Source organism: Desmodus rotundus, chromosome 13 (assembly GCF_022682495.2).
Source record: "Desmodus rotundus isolate HL8 chromosome 13, HLdesRot8A.1, whole genome shotgun sequence".
Classification (NCBI taxonomy): Eukaryota; Metazoa; Chordata; class Mammalia; order Chiroptera; family Phyllostomidae; genus Desmodus; species Desmodus rotundus.
Window position 1 is genome coordinate 47,906,979 of NC_071399.1, and position 20,724 is coordinate 47,927,702.

Sequence of the window (20,724 nt, forward strand, 5' to 3'; positions counted from 1 at the left end):
GACAATTGTAATAGAATAAACAATACAAAAGGAAAAAAAATATGCTACAAAAACCCTTTTACTGATCTTAAAATATAACATGCATAAGGCCTTTTCATCAAAACAAAGTAAATCCTTATATTATGAACATAACCTTCAAGTTAGTTTTCTTTTTAAAAAATGATAAATTTCCAATTATTTAATCAATTAAAATTGTTGGCTTTTATTTTCATAGGGTATAAAAACCTATGAATCACTTTATTACAATACTTTGTTTTAAAATAAAGAACATTTATTTAATTACATGAGTGTAAAACATTAACATGGAAATATAATTTATGCTTCTCAGTGAGAAGGATTTTACGTATAGTACTGGAAAGCAGAAGCAGTAGGTTACTTAAATAAAAGCAAATACTCCTTAAAACACTGCACTAACGATTACACCTTTTAGCCTACATGCCCCATATATAATTTTTGCTGATGACCGAAATAACTGACTTCAAAATTGCTAGGCAAAAATAGCTATATTTTGTGTTGTGGGACCTTATGACTTCTTTACACTGAAACATGTGTAATTCAATAAAATCTTTGTTACTTAAGGAAAAAAATGGACATTAAAAAAAGAGAAAAGGATATGTATAAATAGTTTGTCTGGAAAATATTATAGAGTTGTTCCAAAAGAAATAATTATAAAAGTCAGAGATATCATTTTTGCACTACCACGGCAATTTTTACCCATCTCCACCTACCCAGGCCATTTATTCTTCATTAAAAACTGAACTGTAGAAAAGTCTACTTTCAGAAGACCCTGTTTAAATTGTGAGTTAGATCCTGGTCTAGAAGTACACAGTATTAAAAGTGTCCAATATACCTATTATAGGGATAATGCAAAAGTTTGCATTTTATTTTCCAAAAATAGTTTATATTTTTAAAAGTTTGGTACTGGATTATATTCATTTTTGTTTACTACTCAATTATTAGTAACAGGTAAGTCATTTTACTTCTCCACCTTTTTCATTTTAATGGTTAAAAGAAAAAATTGAAATGACAAAACAAATTATAAAAGCCAGCATTAATTAGTAAATAAATGACAAAATTTTAGACATTTAAATTATGGAAACATGGAAAAGTTAAGTAAAATGACCATATATTTGTAATGTAATTAATGTACTTAAATAAAAAAAGTTTACTACTTTTTAATAAAGATAAAATCAACCAGATATTAAACTACAAAAAACAATGAACTTAAAGACAGCAAGACAGACTTAAGTTAGTCTTTGAAGAATTCTTAAAGAGTATATAATCAAAATCTTATACAGAAATTATCTGTTATATTTACTGAAGGCAAGATGCACTAAAATGTAGCAAAAATAGAAAAATTTTTTTAAAGAGAAACAAATCCAGCTGTTTCCTATTCTACATTTCCTTATCATGTTCTGAATCTAACACTTTACAGGAAGACACCAAAAATACTTTTGATATTGGATTATTTCTGATATTGGATTATTTCTGACTGTAGGGGTGCTTATGTTCTTTTGAATTAGTGTTTTGGGTTCCTTCGGATATATTCTCAGATAATAATAGAAAATATGAGGAACCCGGAAACTGGGGGAAGATGGCGGCAACATAGGTGGGAGCGGAATCCACTTCCCCTCAACCCCAGGGAAATACCTAGCTGATCTGAGGAGCAGAGCGAACAGCCAACAGTATTCCAGCATATACGAAGATCAGAGACCAAAGATAGAGGACATTGAAAGATCTGACGGTAAGAAGAGTGCTCAAGGACAATAAGGTCCCCAGGACCCGGGAACATGCGGGCCAAGGGCGGCAGAAGCGCCAGCCCTGTCGCAGGGGCTGCTGCAGGAGTCTTGGGAGAGGGCCAGGCTGAGCTGTGAGCAGCCAGGTGCTTGATTGGACCAGGGGGGCTTGAAAAGGAGGAATTTCTCAAAAAGAAAAAGAAAATAGAGACACTCAGGGGCTAGTTAGAGAACTCTCGGTAGTAGCCAAGGCCCCTGGCGCCCCTCCACCCTCCGCCCCTGGACTGCGAGGGGGGGTGGGGAGATAAACAGCACTAGAGTGACGGCGCTCACCTGAGGTCCAGTCTCGCACGTGCAGATTAGCGAACGGGGCCCATTCATGAGACCCCGGAGGGGCGCCCACACCTGAAACCTCCCAGATCATTTGGACCTGAGGCTAGCTGCTCCACCCATAGGCCCAAAACTACGGAACCCAGTGCCGCGTGACTCAGTCCCAGGGCGGCCCCTTCCGCCGGAGAGACTCAAGCCCAGGGCGGCTGGATTGGGCCCCCAAGCATAGAGCCTCTGGCACCGCGGGCTGCCCGCTCACCAAGCTCAGGGCCGGCTGGATGCGCGTTTTCCAAGCACAAAGCTGCTGGCGAGTTGGCGAGTGTCCTAACCCCAAGGCAGCTGAACCCACCGCCTGCGCGCCAGCATCCCAAGCCCTGGCTGCTGGAGCCCCCTCTTGCATGTCCCAAGAACAAAGCTGCTGGATTGGCTGATCAACTGCCTGATTGCCTGTCAGGGACCACACCTACAAAACAGTGAAGAGTGTGACCCAGGAAGGGAGAAAAGTGAAACCAATCCTTCCAACCACCCCCTCCCGTTGCACAGACAGGACACCAGCAGAAATAACCTGACCGGTTTAAGGCCAACAGAAGATTTTTTTTTCTTTTCTTTTTTTTTTTTTTCCCTTTCCCCCTGAATTCCTTCTTCCTCTCTCCTTTTTTTCTTTTTTTTCATTCCTTCTTCCTCCCATCCTTTACCATTTTTATGTCTTCTTCCTGCCTTCTTTTATCTATTTTTATGTTTTAATTTTTGTTAAAATTCCTTCTTATCTTGCCTCCGATCTTTCTTTATTCCTTCTTCCCTCCTTCCTTCCTTTCCTCCTTTCCTATTTCCTTTTTCCCTCCTTCCCATCTTTGTTTTGGGTTTTTGTGTGTGTGTGTGTGTGTGTTTGTTTGTTTTTTTTTCTTTTCTTTCTCCCCCCCTTTCTCTTTTTCCCACAGGTGAGACAACAAAACCTGGAGTGCTGAAAAGACTAGAGTTAGACCGTGTTAAACACATAAACGTCAGCTCAAGACCAGTGAGCACAGGAGAGTAAGGAGACAGCACCACCGAATCCCATTGGCATTCTACCATAGAAGTTCATATCATAAACCCAGGGAGTCAGAACAAAGCAATTTAAGAAGCAGAGGCCAACAAGAAGAGCCTCACAAACAATGGGAAGACAAAGAAACAATCCCCAAATGAAAGGAAAGGAGGAAGTCTCAGAAAGAATACTAACCGAAAAAGAGGCAAGTCAACTATCAGATACTGAGTTCAAAGCAATGGTCATCAGGAAGCTCACTGAGCTCTCTGAGCTCAAAGAGAACTACCAGAAACTACAAGGAAACTACAATGAACTCACTGCAAACTATATCAACATGAAAAAGGAAATAGAAACTATCAACAAGGGACAAGAGGAAATGAAGAATACAATTTCTGAACTGAAGAACACAGCAGAAGGAATCAAAAGCAGACTTGATGAAGCAGAGGATCGGATCAGCGAGCTGGAGGACAAAGTAGAAAAAAACACCCAGAAAGAGCAAGAAAAGGAAAAGAGGCTCAGAAAGAATGAAGAGGCAATAAGGGAAATGCAGGACAACATGAAACGTAACAATATCCGTATAATAGGAATACCAGAAGGAGAAGAAGAAGAGCAAGGGATAGAAAACCTGTTTGAAAAAGTAATGATGGAAAATTTCCCTAATCTGAGGAGAGAAAAAGTCACCAAAATCCAGGAATCACAGAGAGCCCTAAACAAGAGGAACACAAAGAGACCCACTGCAAGACACATCATAATTAAAATGGCAAATTTCCAAGACAAAGAGAGGATCTTAAAGGCAGCAAGGGAGAAAAAGGAAGTAACATACAAGGGAGCCCCAATAAGGTTAGCAACTGACTTCTCAATGGAAACGCTCCAAGCCAGAAGAGAATGGCAAAAAATATTCCAAGTACTGAGAACCAGAGGCCTGCAACCAAGACTACTTTACCCAGCAAGGCTCTCAATCAAGATAGAAGACCAAATAAAGAGTTTCCCAGACAAAAGAAGTCTAAAAGAATACAGCTCCACCAAACCAGCTCTGCAAGAGATGCTAAAGGGACTGCTTTAAGGAAAGGAAGGAAAAGAGAAAGACAGAGGAACACAGGTAGGAAATAATGGCAATGAATAACTACCTATCAATAATAACCTTAAACGTAAATGGATTAAATGCTCCAATCAAAAGACATAGAACAGCTGAATGGATAAGAAAACATGACCCACACATATGCTGCCTACAAGAAACCCATCTCAGGACAAAAGACTTACACAGACTGAAAGTGAAGGGCTGGAAACAAATTTTCCAAGCAAACGGACAGGAAAAAAAAGCAGGGGTAGCAATACTCATATCAGACAAAATAGACTTCCAAAGAAGGGCCATAAAGAGAGACCCAGAAGGTCACTTCATAATACTCAAAGGAAGAATCCACCAAGAAGACATAAACATTGTCAATATATATGCACCCAACATAGGAGCACCCAAATACATAAAGAAAATCTTGGAGGATTTCAAGAAAGATATTGACAGCAACACAATTATAGTAGGGGATTTTAACACCCCACTATCAAAAATGGACAGGTCTTCCAAACAAAAGATCAACAAAGATATTGTGTCACTTAACAATACCCTAGAGGAAATGGACTTAACTGATATATACAGAGCTTTTCATCCCAAAGAAGCAACATACACATTCTTTTCAAGTGTCCATGGAACTTTTTCAAAGATAGACCACATGATAGGACACAAAGCAAGCCTCAACAAATTCAAGAAAATTGACATCATATCAAGCATCTTCTCTGACCACAAGGGTCTGAAACTAGAAACCAACCCCAAGGGTAAAAACCCAAAACACTCAAAAACATGGAGACTGAATAGCATGCTATTAAACAATGAATGGGTCAAGAACGAGATTAGGGAAGAAATCAGAAACTTCCTGGAAAGAAATGAAAACGAACTCACAACAACCCAAAACCTATGGGACACAGCAAAGGCAGTCCTGAGAGGGAAGTTCATAGCAATACAGGCCTACCTTAAGAAGTTAGAAACAGTTCAAACACGCGCCAAGACAAAAAAAAAAAATGGCCCAAATGACAGAACACTTCAAAGCTCCAGAAAAAATACAACTAAGCGAGGAAGAGATAGCCAACCTATCGGATGCACAGTTCAAAGCACTGGTTATCAATATGCTCACAGACTTGGTTGAATCTATTCGAAAAACAGATGAAAAAATGAAGCCTATGCTAAGAGAAACAAAGGAAAATGTACAGGGAACCAATAGTGATGAGAAGGAAACTGGGACTCAAATCAATGGTGTGGACCAGAAGGAAGAAACAAGCATCCAACCAGAAAAGAATGAAGAAACAAGAACTTGGAAAAATGAGGAGAGGCTTAGGAACCTCCCGGACGCCTTGAAACGTTCCAACATCCGAATTATAGGGGTGCCAGAAGGAGAAGAGGAAGAACAAAAAATTGAAAACTTATTTGAACAAATAATGAAGGAGAACTTCCCTAATCTGGCAAAGGAAATAGACTTCCGGGAAGTCCAGGAACCTCAGAGAGTCCCAAAGAAGCTGGACCCAAGGAGGAACACGCCAAAGCACATCATAATTACATTACCCAAGATTAAATGCAAGGACCTACATCCAAGATTACTGTATCCAGCAAAGCTATCACTTAGAATGGAAGGGAAGATAAAGTGCTTCTCAGATAAGGTCAAGTTAAAGAAGCTCATCATCACCAAGCCCTTATTATATGAAATGTTAAAGGGAGTTACCTAAGAAAAAGAAGATCAAAAATTGGAACAGTAAAAATGACAGCAAACTCACAGTTATTAATGGCCACACATAAAACAAAAATGAGAGCAAACTAGGCAAACAACTAGAACATGAGGGTTGTCATTAAGGGAGTGGGAGGGGGAGAGAGGGGTAAAGGTACAGAGAATAAGTAGCATAGATGATAGGTGGAAAATAGACAGGGGGAAGGTAAAAATAGTGTAGGAAATGTAGAAGTAAAAGAACTTATAAGTATGACCTATGGACATGAACTATAGGGGGGGAATGTGGGAGGGAGGGGGGTGGGCAGGATGGAGTGGAGTGGGGGGGGAAATGGGACAGCTGTAATAGCATAATCAATAAATATATTTAAAAAAAAAAAAAGAAACAGTTCAAACAAACAACCTAACCCTATGCCTACAAGAACTGGAGGAACAACAACAAAGACAGCCCAGAGCAAGCAGAAGGAAGGAAATAACCAAGATCAGAGCAGAACTAAATGACATAGAGACTAAAAGCACAATTGTAAGGATCAATGAATCCAGAAGCTGGTCCTTTGAAAAGATAAACAAAATCGACAAGCCTTTAAGTAGGCTTATCAAGAAGAAAAGAGAGAGGATCCAAATAAACAGAATTAGAAATGAAAGTGGAGAGATTACAACTGATACCACAGAAATACAAAGGATCGTAAGAAATTACTATGAAGACCTGTATGCCAAGAAATTTGAAAACCTAGATGAAATGGACACATTTCTAGAAAAATATAATCTTCCAAAACTGACTGAAGAAGAAGCAGAAAACCTGAACAGACCAATATCAGCAAAGGAAATTGAAGCAGTCATCAAGAAACTCCCATCACACAAAAGCCCTGGACCACATGGTTTCACAGGAGATTTCTACAAAGCATTTAAGGAAGAACTAACCCCTATCCTTCACAGACTATTCGAAAAAATCCAAACTGATGGAAGACTCCCAAACTCTTTTTATGAAGCCAACATCATCCTAATCCCAAAACCAGATAAAGACACAACGAAGAAAGAAAACTTCAGGCCAATATCGCTGATGAACATAGACGCTAAAATTCTCAACAAAATATTAGCAAACCGCATCCAGCAATATATTAAAAAGATCATCCAACATGACCAAGTGGGATTCATCCCAGGGATGCAAGGATGGTACAATATTCGCAAATCAATAAACATAATACATCACATCAACAACAGCAAAGACAAAAATCACATGATCATATCAATAGATGCGGAAAAAGCGTTCGATAAGATACAGCATCCATTTCTGATAAAAACACTCAGCAAAGTGGGAATAAAGGGAGCAGTCCTCAACATAATTAAGGCCATATATGAGAGACCTACAGCCAACATCACACTCAATGGACAAAAACTTAGAGCTTTCCCACTAAGATCAGGAACTAGACAAGGATGCCCTCTCTCACCACTCCTATTCAACATAGTATTGGAAGGCCTAGCCACAGCAATCAGACAAGAAAAAGCAATAAAAGGCATCCAAATTGGAAAGGAGGAAATGAAACTGTCACTGTTTGCAGATGACATGATAGTATACATGGAAAACCCTATAGACTCCACTCAAAAACTACTCGACCTAATAAATGAATTTGGCAAAATAGCTGGATACAGAGTCAATACCCAGAAATCAAAGGCATTCCTGTACACCAACAACGAAACTGCAGAAACAGAAATCAGGAAAAAAATCCCATTCAATATAACAACAAGAAAAATAAAGTACCTAGGAATAAACCTAACCAAGGAGGTAAAAGACCTATACTTGGAAAACTACACAACACTGAAGAAAGAAATTAAGGAAGATACAAACAAATGGAAGCATGTACCATGTTCATGGATTGGAAGAATTAACATCATCAAAATGGCCATACTACCCAAAGCAATTTATAGATTCAATGCAATCCCTATTAAACTACCCATGACATATTTCACAGATATAGAACAAGCATTGCAGAAATTCATATGGAACCATAAACGACCTCGAATAGCAGCAGCAATTTTGAGAAAGAAGAACGAAGCAGGAGGGATCACAATACCTGATATCAAACTGTATTACAAGGCCACTGTAATCAAAACAGCCTGGTACTGGCAGAAAAACAGGCACATAGACCAATGGAACAGAATAGAGAGCCCAGAAATAAACTCAAACCTATACGATCAATTAATATTTGACAAAGGAGGCAGGAGCATAAAATGGAGCAAAAACAGTCTCTTCAACAGATGGTGTTGGGAGATCTGGACAGCTACGTGCAAAAAAATGAAACTCGATCACCAACTTACGCCATACACAAAAATAAACTCAAGATGGATAAAAGACTTAAATATAAGCCGTAACACCATAAAAGTCCTTGAGGAAAACATTGGCAGGAAAATCTCAGACATTCCACGCAGCAACATCCTCACAGACACATCCCCTAAAGCAAGGGACATAAAGGAAAGAATAAACAAATGGGACCTCATCAAAATAAAAAGCTTCTGCAGGGCTAAAGAAAACAGCACCAAATTACAAAGAGAACCAACAGTATGGGAAAACATATTTGCCAATGATACCTCAGACAAGGGCCTGATCTCCAAAATATATAAAGAACTCACACGACTCCACTCCAGGAAGACAAACAACCCAATTAAAAAATGGGCAAAAGACTTGAACAGACACTTCTCCAAGGAAGACATACAGAAGGCCCAGAGACATATGAAAAGATGCTCAGCATCACTAGCCATCAGAGAGATGCAAATTAAAACCACAATGAGGTACCATCTCACACCAGTCAGAGTGGCCAACATAAACAAATCCACAAACAAATGTTGGAGAGGATGTGGAGAAAAGGGAACCCTCGTGCACTGTTGGTGGGAATGCAGACTGGTGAGGCCACTGTGGAAAACAATATGGAATTTCCTCAGAAAACTAAAAATGGAACTGCCCTTTGACCCAGTAATTCCGCTGCTGGGATTATACCCTAAGAACAATGAAACACCAATCCAAAAGAACCTGTGCACCCCAATGTTCATAGCAGCACAATTTACAATAGCCAAGTACTGGAAGCAACGGAAGTGCCCATCAGCAAACGAGTGGATCCAAAAACTCTGGTATATTTACACAATGGAATTCTACGCAGCAGAGAGAAAGAAGGAGCTTATACCCTTTGCAACAGCATGGATGAAACTGGAGAGCATTATGCTAAGTGAAATAAGCCAGGAAGTGAGGGACAAATACCATATGATCTCACCTTTAACTGGAACATAAGCAATAGAAGGAAAAAGCAAACAAAATATAACCAGAGACATTGAAGTTAAGAACAATCTAACAATAGCTAGGGCGGGGGTGGGGGGTGGGGGCGGGGACAGTGGGTAGAGGGGATTACAGGAACTACTATAAAGGACACATGGACAAAACCAAGGGGGAGGGTGGAGAGGGGGGAGGGAGGTGGGTTCAGCTGGGGTGGGGTGGAGGGATGGGGAGAAAGGGCATACAACTGTAATTGAATAACAATAAAAATTTAAAAAATTTAAAAAAAATATGAGGAACCAATAAGTAAACTCATAAAACCCCATAACACTTACATGTATTTTAAACCTAGTTTGTGACCGTTCAGTTTTAAAAACAAGCCATAAATATTTGTAAAATATAAAAGTCGAAAGTTGGTTTTATTTTATAATTAAAGGTAAATGTACTTAGATGACTTAAGAATAACTGCCGTAGAGTGGTTCTAAAATTTTATTAAACTCACTAATAAATAACAGCTTCTTATTTTCTGCAGAAATTCAGGAACTACATTAATGAGAATAGATACAGGTTACTTCTATTCTGTATTTCTTGCACATCCAGGTTCAACAGCCCTTGCTCACTATTAATTAGGAAATGACTACAAGAGACTGAAAATTCTAAGATTATATTCAAGCAATTTTCTAACATCATGACTTTGTAACACCCTCTGAACAAGAATACAAGTGCTTCCATTCCCGCATGTTAAGTACAGAGGATATTTTCAAGTTATTCTTCTACAGTTGCTATCTTCCTTTTTTGCCTGTACTTAAATAATGAACTAACACTGACCTGCGGTAATTACTGATGTGACTCACACCTAAAGCAATATAACAAATTCCAACTACAGTGGAACAGAGAACACTGTCCACATTTAACATGCTAGAACTCAGTGACACCTTTTATTCCCTGAACTTTTTCCATTTTTTCAAATTTAATCTTTATTGTATTTTTTCCAGTACCATTTAGTCCCATTATACCCCACACCCTGCAGCAATAACCACACTGTTGTCCTTGTCCATTAGTCCTCCTTTTTGCTCAATCTCTCCACCCTCAACCTCCCCCCCTATCTGCAGCTGTCATCTGTTCTCTATCTATGAGTCTGTCTCTGTTCTGCGTGTTAGTTCAGTTTGTTCATTAGATTCTCAGCATAATGTTCTTCAGGTCCATCCATACTGTTGCAAAGGTTAAAATTTTCTTTTTTACAGCCAAGTAGTACTCCTTTATGTAAATGTCCCATAGTTGCTTTACCCATTCATCTACTGATGGACACTTGGGCTGCTTCCATATCTTGGCAATTGTAAATGATGCTGCAATGAATATAGGGGTGCTTATGTTCTTTTGAATTAGTGTTTTGGGTTCCTTGGGATATATTCTCAGAGTGGGGTTGCTGGGTCAAAAGGAAGATCCATTTTTAATTTTTGAGGTATCTCCATACTGCTTTCCATAGTAGCTGCACCAATCTGGATTCCCACCAACAGGGAAAAAGGGTTCCCCTTTCTCCATGGCCTGGCCAGCACTTGTTGTTTGTTGATTTATTGATGACAGCAATTCTGACAGGTATGAGATGGTATCTCACTGTGGTTTTAATTTCCTTTTTTTTGATAATTAGTGACATTGAGCATCTTTTCATATTTCTATTGGCCACCTGTATGTCCTCTTTAGATAAGTGTCTATTCAGGTCCTTTGCACACTTTTTCCTTGGGTTGTTTAAGAAGGGGGGTGGGGTTGGGGACATCTCAGGAAAAGAAGAAATAGACCCAATACCACTTAACTGTATTCTCAGTTCTTTTTTCTTAAGAAAACTCTGTACAGTAGAGGAAAGGGGATGAAGTGAAGGAAACTAACAATTGTGATGTTTCTAAAATGTACATTCTCATAAATGTTCATTTATTCATCACAACAACTCTGTAAAGTATTATTATTATCCCTATTTTACAGACAAAAAATCCTGAGATACAGAGACATAACTTGCTCAGAATCACACCATAACAAGTTACATGACACCTCTGAACTTTGGTTTTTCTTATCTGTAAAATAGAGATAGCAATGTTCTGTGAAGAACAAATGAGGCCTGGTGACTCCAAAACTCTGGCTCCTTCTGCTACAGCATAGTGACACAAAGAGAAGAACACAAACACAGAGAAAACATGAATAAAGAAACTAATCACAATGGTGCACAAACCCAACAGTGAACTAATAAACACCTTGAGAGCAGCAGAGAGGTTAAGAGCAGTCTCTGGAACAAGAGAGCCTGAGTTAAAAATCTGGCTCTGTCATCAACTTAGCTTTGAGAACAAGAGACACTTTCTCAATTTCTTGGTGCCTCAATTACTTCATCTGTGAAATGGTGATAACAAGAGCATATATTTCACAGGGTTGTGTGAAATAGATGAATTAACACATTTCAATGCTTTGAACAGTGCCTATAACAGCACAATGTAAAAATATTACCTATTATGATTTCTACACTAAAATATCATACACATAATCAAGAGCTATTTTGATGCAGATCTATATGATGACTAGGAAGGATTCTAAAGAAGTACACCAGTGAAGCAGTACTTGTAAAAGCTATCACTGGTGAGCTACCTAAAAGCTACCTAACAGAGACTTCTGAGTTAGGGTTTTTTTTCCATCCCTGAGTTCTTTAGGTCCTGTGCCAATTCAAGAACAAAGAAAAATATATAGTAGGGGCAGTGCGGGAGGAGGAAGGGAGACATGAACAAAGAAGTGATGAATACTTCTCTACAGTAACTCTAGCAATTACTCATGTATCAGAGTATTCAAGAAGGAGGTAAGTGCTTAGAGTAAAAAATAGATGGAGGGATCAAACACGGACTTCAAGACAAGAAGGCATTGGAGTAAAGGTTTAGACATGGAAAAGATTTTATGTATAAATCCATAAACAGATCTGGATCAAGAACTCAACCTCACTTAACTATTTATTTAATATAAGACTTGCATTAATTATAACAGCTATCTCAGTTTCTTTGGGTTTTTTGTATTTTTTTAACATCTGAGGAACCGCAAAAACCCCACTAATGCTTCATCAGTCCTTAACAATTTTGAAGATAGTTATTTTTTAAAATTGAGCTTATAGTCTTAGATCTTTTAAAAGCAATCATCTATTCACATTTCAGTGGATAATTGTTTCTGTGAACTAATTTACTATCCTTATTTTAATTGCTTGTACATATTTTAAATTCTAAATTAGTTCACTAGTAGACCACAAGGTCACTATCAAAAATTTTATTTCTAAGATATTTCCTTCCTTTATTTTCACTTCTTGGGCTTTACATTTTTTTATTCTTATAGAAGGCTTTAGGGATACATGGAATCTTTCATTAAAAACTGAGAGAAGTCAGTTCTAACATTTCAGTCTACGGAAACATACCTAGCTTTCCATTTCAGCTCATTCTCATCCCTCCTTTCAATCTTGAAAAAATGATTTAAAAAAACCTAATTTCATCAATCCTAAATTATTATGTATTCTAAAATCACTTATGTTAAATTCTCATTTCTGAGAGTTGCATGACTGAAATATATGTGCATAAAAGTACTTATTTTTAAAATATGATTTGCTCTGTTTTGCAGTCTTCTTTTCATCTGTTCTTCTTGAGGAATACATTATGCCAGTAGTGTTAGTGCACTGCAAAAAGGAGCTGGTTAACAGATAGTACTTTTTCTCCTTCCTATCACTAATTAGCTCTTAGGCAAAACACTTACCTTGCTAGTCAATATAAAACAATACATATATTATTACTGTCTTGGAATAAAATCAACTTACTACTTAAGTATATTGTTGCCTTTTATACTGTCCCACATGCTTTACTAGATGTTATAGTGGCAATAAAAACAGTGTGAATGATTTAACAGAAATAATGTGGTACAATGAAAGGAACACTTTACAGATATTCTTTTTCCTAACATGCAAAACTGGAATCATTCCTATACCTTCTACTCTGCGGAGTTAGTGTAAAGAACCAACAGAGTATTCCATATGAAAGCCCTATAATGTAAGGGCTTTACAGTCATCCAGAAACTGGCTACACTAAAGAGTGGCCCACAGGCTAGCACCATCAGAATCATCTGGGAGCGTGTTAGAAATGCTGAGTCTCAAGTCTCACCCTAGACCTACTTAATAAAAATCTATATTTTAACAAGATCTCTAGGCAATTCCTACAAACATTAAAGTTTGAAAAGCACTGCTTAAAAAAAAACCCCTCAGCCTGGAAAAGAACTTTGTCAAGCTAGTTGTGCCAAAAACCCAGAAGGACAAAGGGGCATGTACAATAGCGCACTACTGATTTAGTCAGATTAGGAGGGCAATTTAGATAAGGTGTTGTAGACTGGTAAAATATGAGCACTGAAAAATAATAAGTCACAGGGAAAGAGAGAGGAAAGGCAGAAAAAACTAAAGCAGTAGGAATAGAGGACAATGTACTCCAGAGGCAAAGGGGAGTCCAGCCCACAAATAATGCAATAATATTTGTAATTAAACATTATTATAAACATTATTGTACTCAAAAAGTAAAATTAAATATCCTCTGTTGAAGAAGATGAAGTATGCATTCTATTTCAAGAACATTTCCCTAAAAAACCCCAATTTAAAAAAATTAGTGCATAGTATTATCTGCTAAATTAACTTTTGCAAAATATCTCATTTACCAATAAAGCTAGTTTTCCATTTTAACAAGGGTGAAAACTCTATACCTTTTAAGACTGAGTTAGTCTTAAATTCGTATTCATCTACATTGCCAATACTGGGCCATAATTCCCCCTCATATGCCTCATTCCAGGCTTTACTAATTCTGTATCTTTCTACATTTCCACACTTGTGCAAGTCTTTTCCCATCCACATATGATCATTCCCTCCATTGACCTTCACAGCTTATTTTATAGTGTAACACAGTGATCTACTTTTCTACTAGATTCCAAGCTTCTTTGAGGCTAGAAGCTATTTCCCACGTCATTATGTACCTCACATGGGGCAAGCACAATTCCTTCAAAATATTTAATTTACAGAATATCAGGTATGTCCAAGGAGCAATCCAAAGGAATATGGATTCACATTCAATAGTGGCAAATAATTCTTAATACTGAAATAGTTTTGTAGAAATATAAAATACTTGAGGTAAAAAGGCCTAAATCTTTTGGTCTGCCTCAATTTATAAAGCAAGAAATTGAGACAAAAACATTAACTTGTACATGATAAAGCTAGGACCTAAAGCCAGGTCTTCTGATTCCATGTGCTACATTAGGTCATGCTATCTCTCACAGGTAAAGGTGGTTTGTTCCACAGATGAAAGAATTCTCTAGTTGCAGTAAGTGTTTGGGGAAGTAAGATTGAAAAGGTAAGGCAAGGGCAGATAATCACAACCAGAGAGGCAAAATTTTTCTGAATGGCAATTGGGAGCCGTTATAAGTTCTTGAACAGATACATAGCATGAACAAGCATTGAGGAAGATTAACTTGGCACCAAAGTATAAAGTTATAAAGCAGAGAATAGTGTCAAAGCTAGGAGACCAAACAGGAGCTTACAATAATAGGACAAATATAAGAAGGTAATGATCTTATCTAGGGAAATATAAGTGAAATAGATTTTCTAAATAATAATAAAATATATCTAATAGACAAGATAAAGTTTTGTTTTTAAATTACAAGACTCTGTACCTACTATAGAGAAAAAGATGGAAAAATGCTCAGTATTCAATCTTGGATGACTTAAAAACTAATGTAAAAATACAGATATTGGGAATCAAAGTTGTGTTTAGAACAAAATAATTTCAATTCTGAATGGTGAAATCAAGTCTCCTAAACTACTTGAGAAGTTACTAGTTAGCTGTGGAACTTACAGGCAAGAAATTAGGAACACATCTGTCAGAGTGAAAGAGGTTAAAGACTTAGCTATATTTTCAGATAGAATCAGAATTTTAAAAATTAAAATAAAATGTTTCCTCTTACTGGTAAAAAAATAAGCATGTGGTTGTTTATGTAACTCTTGAGGAGCTTTTAAAAACCCAACATAAAATATTTTTTCATTATAGAAGCATGGTAGTAGAAATATAATATGTAGCATCATATTATTTCATTGCACTAACCCTAATTTTTAAAAAGTGTTAAACATGGCTTAATTATTACCTTACAATTCACTCATCTTCCTGAAACATAGCTCTTAGTAAAATGTAGCATTCTTTTAAAACAATTTCGAATGCTAAGTACTAAAACCTTTGTGCAAAGTGCACCAGAGGTTAATTATCCACCACACAAATATAAAACGGATATCCTTTGGAGCTTTTTCAAAGCCACAGGCTTTTCTTCCTTTTGTGTTCACTTCCTGTCAAGTTTGACATTTCTAAAGAACACCAAAGAAGCTTAAGATTTTTTTATAATTTTTGTCAAAAAAGAAAACTATTCCAGTACAACTGCACTGATGTATAAAATAGGCCTTCGTTTAAAATTTGGAAAAATAGCCCTGGCTGGTTAGCTCAGTGGGTTAGAACATTGTCCCCATACACCAGGGTTGTGGGTTTGATCCCTGGTCAGGGCACATATAGGAGTCAACCAAGGAATGCATAAATAAGTGGAACAACAAATTGATGTTTCTCATCTCTCTCTCTTCCCCTTCCTCTCTCTCTCTAAAATTGATAAATAAAAGTTTAAAAATTTTTGGAAAAATAATAAAAAATATATATAATTAATCTTTTCATATATAAAAATGCTTTGGCCAAATACTTTTGTAACTGAATGAAGAAACTTGCTAATGTTTGCTGACTGAAGAAAAATAGCATGACAGAATCCATTTTAATGAGTCAGCTATATTTGACAACAATTAAGGGAGACTCAACTTTCTTATGACTTATGGAAATTAACAAGAAGCACTAGTTAATAACCAGTACTTTTATGCTTTCCACATAGTAACAGCCATCTGAAACAGCATTATTCAGAAGATAGGATGCATTTAATATAGGAAAACAGAAATAATACCCTAAATATTATTTAAGTACACATATATTTATAAATACTATCTGAATCACTAAATGCCATATGTAACTCTTCCTTCCAGTCATGATGAAGGAGCAGAGGCTAATTTGTCTTAAGCAACTACAAAATCAAGCAACGTAAGTGAAACAATAGTTTTCAGACACTGAACAATAGACAGTATAGGACAGTAACCCCTGAGAGACAGAAAACAAATGGAAACCCCACCATTGCCTCTGCTTGTCTGGAGAGAGTTCCCAGGCTATAATGCAGGCAAGACAAACCGAAATAGAGCTTAATAGTCTCCCTGGCTCAGCTGAGAATTCAAGGAACCCAAGATACCTAAAATTAGGTGGACAGAATACCAGTGGTAAGAGTTAAATAGAAAGGAAAGAAGTGAAAAGAGAGAGCTACAGGCATCTGTGGAGGGTTACTATCAAGTCTTCAGCAGAGTACACATTAGTACATTCATGTGAAGAAACTACCCAAAGCCAGGGAAAGAACCCAGGGGAAGAAGCCGAACCATTCCAAGAGCTTACACAGAGCCAGGAAGAGTTCTGATTATCACCACCCAGAGTGGAAAAACCTTGTTCACCATATATTTATGGGGTGAACATCAGGAAGAATACTCAGAAGAGCACTGCCTCAATAGTGAGAAAAATCAGAAACAGATTAAAGATTGTTCTGGCTTTGTCTAAAAAACACCACCAACAAAAGCCTTAAAAGAATCACAAGGTTTCCAAGTAACTAAATTGTGTGCAAAACACAGCTCAAGAATAGTGAAAGAAATATATGAAGATATCTAGGAACCATAAAGTAAAATTCACAATGTTTGGCATCCAATAAAAAATTACTAAGCTGGCAAAAAGGCATAAAAAATATGACCCTTAAAAAGGAGAAATATCAGTCATTAGAAACAAACCTAAAAGGACATGGCTATTAGGCCCTGACCAGGGGGCTCAGCTGGTTACAGCATCATCCCCTACACCAAAAGGTTGCAGGGTTTGATTCCCAGTCAGGGCACATACTTAGGTTGCAGGTTTGGCCCCCCACTCAGGGCATGTACGGGAAGCAGCCAGTCAATGTTTCTCTCTCTTTCCCTCTCTCTCTCTCCTCCTTCCTTTCTGTAAAATCAGTAAACATATCCTCAGGTGAGGATTTTTAAAAAAAAGACAGAGATGTTAGAATTAGTAGAAAGGGATTTTAAAACAGTTATTATTAACTATATTCTATATGTTCAAAAAGGTAAAGGAAAGCACAAACATGTTAAAGAAATATATGGGAGAAATAAAGACTCAAATCAAACTTCTAGGGATAAAAATATAGTGTCTAAAATTAAAAATATAGTAGATGGGATAATAAGATTAAACATTTTAGAAGAGAAAAATTAATGTACTTGAAGATTTAAATATAGTAGCTATCCAACATGAAACTGAAAAAAATTGATATCTGTAGGAAAAAAAGAAAATATCTGTGAGCTATGCGACAACTTCAAGTGACCTAATTCATGTGTGATTGGAATCTCTGAAGGAAGGTGTGGGGAGTCAACAAAAATATTTTAAGAAAGTAATAGCCAAGATTTCCAAATTTGATGAAACTAATAAGCCCACATAAACATGCAGAACGCTAAGCAAAAGATACGTGAAGAAAACTAAACCCAGGCACAACATAAATGGCCTTAAACCAGTGATAAAGAGAAAAATCTTAAAAGCAGGCAGAAAGAAAAGTCCCATTACCTACAGAGAAATTAATAAAAGGCAGACTATGTCAGAAACAATACAAACAGAAAACAGTAGAGTAAGACTTGGTGGCTGCTGTAGGTGGATCAAGTCTCATCTCTTCAATTAAAGAGCACGACCCAGGACCCCACTGTGGGACTCACAAATATACCACCGAATACCAGGTTTAAGTTGCAGATTTTATCAACACAAATTTCCTAAGGTGGTAGATGTAGGGATTGTGAATGTAAATGGGGGTTTATGTCAGCCTGCCGGAGTGTAATATTGAAGGCATTCTTCTTAGGGGGCTGTCCAGAAGGTGTATTCATTCTATAAAGAAACTCATCTAAATTAGCAGGAATGAATGTGTGGTTGTCATTAGAGTGAACAAAGAAAAAGTATACATTGATTTGTCAAAAGGAAGAGTTGCTCCAGAAGTAGTAGTCAAATGTGAAGGTAAATTCACCAAATCTAAACGGTTTGCAGCATTCTTTGTCATGTTGCTGTGGTATTAGAGTACATCAAGAATGAGCAACAGGAAAGCTTATTCTGGAGGACTGCTTGGGTTTCTGATGACAAGTACAAGAGAACCAGATACGGTGCCTATGATGCATCTAAGCATGCAGTCTCATACCTATTTTGGATAGTTTAGATTTGAACAAAGATGAACAGGAAGTACTCATTAACAATACTGAATGGTGTTTGACCCCACAGGTTGTCAAAATTCAAGGAGATATTGAAGTGGCTTGTTATGGTTACAAATGGCATCAAGGACATGAAAGAAGCCCTCAGGGCAGGTTTGAATTGTTATATAGGAACCATGACCATCGAGATTAATCTAATAGCTCTTCCTCGGTATGTGATGTCTACAACAACCCTGGAGAGGACAGAAGGCCTCTCTGTCCTCAATCAACCTATGACTGCCATTAGAAGACAGAAGAATGAAGAAAAGAAGGGTCTTCACTGTTCAAATGGAGCCCAAAGTGGTCACAGATACAGATGAAATCGAACTTGCAAGGCAGCTGAAGAGGCTTGAGAGAGGAAATGTAGAAGTGGATGGAGATGATAATGCAGAAGTGGAAGCCAAAGTTGAAGATTAAGTTGTGGAAAACAGTATAGTTTAAGGAACACAAAACAACCCTTCCTGGCTATAAACCCTAGACTTAAAAGTCTTCCAGTATTGAAAACTTTAAACCTGAATATTTTTTATTTCCAAGTATTTAAATATTCTAACAGACCAAAACCTGAAATGTCAGGTTTTAGCACACAGGAGCTCCAACACATTGAGCATTTTTGAAGGGAGTGGAGAAATTTCTCTAGAAACAGATCTTTAAGCTAAGAATAGTCATAAAATTGGGCTTTCCATTTCTGATGTCTCCAGGTTGACACCCCTTTGTAGTTCAGATCTTCCATGTAATTTACCAGGGGCACCCAGGGCAAATAATCCCAACCTTTCTATATAAATGTATCAAGCAAACATTAAACAAATTTCTGGGATAGTAAAAAAAAAAAAAGAATGAATTAAAACAGTGGAGCAACACTTTTTAAGTACTAAAAGAAAAAAACTGTCAACCTAAAATTCTTTCAAAAACAAAATTGATGTCAAGATTTATTTTAGAAATTGAAAACAAAAAAATTATCACAATAAACCTGCACACAAGAAATGTTTTTAAAAAAGAAAGTTCTTCAAACAGATGGAAAATAATACATATGAGATGGATATCTAGATCTACACAAGGAATGAAGAGCACTAGAATGGTAAATATGGGGGTAACTAAAAATACTTCTCTTACTCTCTTTCAAAGATAATTGATATTTTAAAGCAAAACTAATGTATTGTGAGACTTATAACTTAGGTTGAAGTAAAAACATGACACAAATGTTGTGACAGCACAAAGGTTGGGAATAAGGAAATGGAAGTATACTGTTCTAAGGTTCTTATAATACATGTGAAGGGAGTAATACTATTTAAAGGTAAACTATGAGAAGGTAACGATGTATATTATAAATCATAAAGCAACCAATTACAAAATAAAATGAAACAAAGAAGTATAGATAATAAGCCCACAGAGAATGTTTGTTCCATAGAAGCCTTTTGGAAGCCAGCTGCTATATAAGGAAACAAGATTACCCTAAAACCAAAATGCTATGAGATGTCTAGCTTCTCACAAGGAGGGAAAATGGGATGGAGGGAGAGGTGAGCACATCCAAGGAGAAGCAAGAAGGTGCCAGACTTATAAGTTAAGAAGCACCTTGCAAGTGTATCCTTCCCCAAACTCCTCCTGACACTACATGATCAGGAATGAACTTCCCAGTCAAGATCTTCCCAAATTCTTGATCCACAAAATCAGGAGCAAAATAAAATGATTATTTTAGTAACTAATGTGTCATCCAGAAAGAGAGAACACTCCTAATGGCTCTTTTCCATCAACATTTAATCCTGTCTTTCCCATCTTAAAAAACAATATTTCCTCCATCTCACATACCTCCAGCTATATCTTTACTTCCCTTCATAGACAATACACTTGTTAAAGCTGTCTATAATTACTGTCTCCATTTCTTATTTATCTCTCATCCAAATCCCACTACAATCACTCCTGCCCCCACAACTTCTTTTAACAGTCCCTGCTACCATCATCAGTGGCTTCCTTGTTTCTAAAACTAATGAACACTTTAAGTTCTTAAAGGTTGCTCCTTCAGTATCTGCAACAGCAAGCGCTCACTCAGACCTTGTAATGATCTCTTTTTATGACACCACTTTTGATTTTCCTCCTCTCTCTCTGGCTGTTCTAGTTCAATCTCTTTTGGAGGCTTCTCTTTTCTATCTATCCCTTAAATTTTGGAGCTCCTCTGGCTTCTATCTTTAGCTATC

The 20,724-nt window shown here is 37.2% G+C and overlaps 1 protein-coding gene and 1 pseudogene across 3 annotated transcripts in view; one reads left to right on the forward strand and one right to left on the reverse strand.

Annotated features, from left to right (window-relative positions):
- Positions 1 to 20,724, reverse strand: part of RB1 (RB transcriptional corepressor 1) — a 312,963-nt gene that overhangs the window by 98,867 nt on the left and 193,372 nt on the right. The gene's annotated exons all lie outside the window — the stretch shown is intronic.
- On the forward strand, positions 1,791 to 19,893 carry LOC112313512 (eukaryotic translation initiation factor 2 subunit 1-like; annotated as a pseudogene).